Raw genomic sequence first — 2,925 nt, 5'->3', positions numbered from 1 at the left:
GGTTCGAGTCCGGCTGGAGGTGGTAGAGTAAGGTAAGTCAATTATTTCAATTTAATTTAAATATAAACTACAATTTGTAAAATTTATTTCATATATGGAATAACCTAAATACTCAGATACCATAAAAAATAAATTAGATGTATTTTTTTTAAATACAATTTAAAAAGATACAATTAAAAAATAAATTTAAAAAAATATAAAAAAAAAAATTCCTGCTCTGGGACTTGAACCTTGCATCTCTCGACTAGCACTCCAGACACGGTTGCCAACCGTCCCGTTTTCGGCGGGACTGTCCCGGATTTAAGAGCTATGTCCCGGTCCCGGTACAATACCTGCCGGGACGAAGTTAAGAGATTTGTTTATGTTTTTTGTTGTAGTATAAGCAATATTTTTATAAAAAATTCGACGAAAATTTTAAGTAAGAAATGTTGCATACATTGTGAGAAATTCCTGGTGACAATAATTTAGTGCGGCACTATACATGCATACATTTTTAGTAAACTTTTATTAAAGTTTTTAAGTAATTTAGAAATATTATCATTGAAGCTTCGTTTTATGAAATTTTTTATATGTATATGAAATTTTACTTTCTTTTTGTTATTTATGGCCTCATAACAATTATATTCAACTATTTGATTGAGCTTGAGGCCATTATTATTAATGAAATTTTTTGTGGAAAAACAACAGTAATTTACATTTTGATAGAAGTTATAGCTGCTATTTCGGGCAGCTATTCTGCTGCTATTTAGACTTGACCATGATGTTGTTGGTGATTTTTTGTTAATAACTATTCTATATTTAGGGCTAGGTTTGGGCAAATAAGCGTAAGTGCGAAATTTATGGCCAAGAGAGGGCCACATTTCGATGGTCCTCTGCAATAACTTCTGGTTTTCACAAACTCGTCCAGAAAATTAGTGAGGCCGAATTCGGGATAGTGAGAGCAAATATTACTAGCTCAAAATGGCTTTCAACAGCCCGAGAATCTACCAAAGAGACAAAAATTTACCACTTTCGGGCACCTGCGGGCGAGCAAAAGAACAGACTTGTTGTGCGTCCCGGTTTCAAGAATCCAAAAGTTGGCAACCGTGACTCCAGAGCTTTGCTCTGTCGGCCATTGCCACTGTTTTAGCGCCACGAACAAAATGACATACTTATTCCTTTCACGGGGGATGAAATGGCAAGTAAATTTTTCCTACAAACTAAGGAATTGTGTTTTCCTTAAACTGAGTCAAATCGTTTACTCATGTTAAAGCAGCCATGTTATTGGAGCCAAGGGAAATATTTCCTTAGAATAATGGCGAAAACCATAACAATGTAAAATTTTTCGCAGTTTTTGCCAATTTTTTACAATAAGAAATGCTATTTTAAAAAACCTTCTATGCAACAAAATTAAATTCTCTACATATTTGTATTTAACCATTTTTTACGAAAAATGCAAAATAAGCTTGCAAATCGCAGAAAACCCAAAAAAAAAACTAAAATCCAATGAAATTTAGGCGCCAGACTGTGGATCCATGATCTACGTGTCAAATAGAAATAAAGCGTATTGCTCTGAACACATCGAAAACGACGCCACCACACGACACGACATTAAGGATTTATCTACATTATCTAAACGCTTTGTCGACGGCGCCGTGGTTTTTTAGAACGCAGCAGCGACATCAGCTGTTATTTGACATTTATTTTTTATTACAGAAACTTGGGAAACCTTGTGTTGCGAATTTGTGTTTAAATATTTAAAAATTTTCGTTAAAATATTTAAAAATGAGCCATTCAGCCCAGTTAGTAAATTTTGTGGCTTCAGTAACCAAAATGACGCGCATCGTCCAATTGGTTTACAAAGCGTACGAGCGTTTTCATAAAGTAAGCAAGAGGAGGTGGTGGGTACGCCCAGTAAATTTGACTCGGGAGAAGGAGGGTTTCTATTTGACATGCGTCCAACAACTTAAATCCAAAGATGAGGAGCATTTCTATAAATCAACCAGAATGAGCCTTGCTAATTTCGATTTGTTGTTGTCGTTGGTAAAAGAAAGGTTGCAACGGTTCTCCAATAGGCATGCCATAGACCCCGAAACACGATTGGCCGTAACATTCTTGTAAGTAAATAAATAATCTTAAAGACACGCATATTACGTTACTAATAAAATCCTTCTTCTTTGAATAATTGCAGTCACTTGGCTCAAGGATGCAATTGTCAAATTCTAGCCTGGGCATTCAAGTTAGGTTTGTCGACAGCAAAATTATTTACGAAACGTGCGATGCTATTTGGGACGAGCTGCATGCGATATACGTTTCACCTCCTTCACCAGCAGAGTTTGAAATCATCGCGCAAAAGTTTTACGTCAAGACCGGAATGCCAAACTGCTTAGGAGCAATTGACGGAAAGCATGTCAACATAACCCGCCCGCGAAATAGTGGTTCGTTATATTACAATTATAAAAAAACCTACAGCTTAGTTTTGTTGGCAGCATGCGATGCAAACTACGTGTTTACCTACGTGGACGTTGGGGCCCTAGGTAGTCAAAGTGACGGTGGTGTTCTAGCTAGGAGTGCTTTTGGAAAACAAATATTAAATGGAACCATTGATGTTCCTAGTGACGCTAATTTGCCTGGTACAGCGGAACGTTTTCCATACTATTTCGTTGGTGATAGCGCATTTCCGCTAAAAAGTAATCTGATGCGACCATTTCCGGGCCACAGTTTACCAGCAGATAAGGACAAGTTTAATGCAACGTTGTCGAAAGCTCGCGTCCACATTGAAAATTGTTTTGGGATTTTGGCTAATCGTTGGAGGATTTTACACACCAACATACATGCTTGTCCGAAGAACGTAGACAAAATCGTTTTGGCCACAATTGTACTGCACAACTTTTTAATGTTACAACACGACAGAAATTATTTCACGCTAGATTTAGTTGACCGTTC

The 2,925-nt window shown here is 36.9% G+C and overlaps 1 pseudogene; it reads left to right on the top strand.

Moving 5' to 3' along the window:
• The first annotated feature begins 1,939 nt into the window (after positions 1-1,939).
• LOC108360243 (putative nuclease HARBI1) overlaps positions 1,940-2,925 on the top strand; it is a 3,366-nt pseudogene continuing 2,380 nt past the window's right edge.

Source organism: Rhagoletis zephyria, unplaced genomic scaffold, assembly GCF_001687245.7.
Source record: "Rhagoletis zephyria isolate East Lansing unplaced genomic scaffold, Rhagoletis_zephyria_1.1 Rzeph_scaffold_00545, whole genome shotgun sequence".
In the NCBI taxonomy this organism is placed as follows: Eukaryota; Metazoa; Arthropoda; class Insecta; order Diptera; family Tephritidae; genus Rhagoletis; species Rhagoletis zephyria.
Note: the sequence above shows the minus strand (reverse complement) of the source record. Positions and strands in the feature narration are given on the sequence as shown.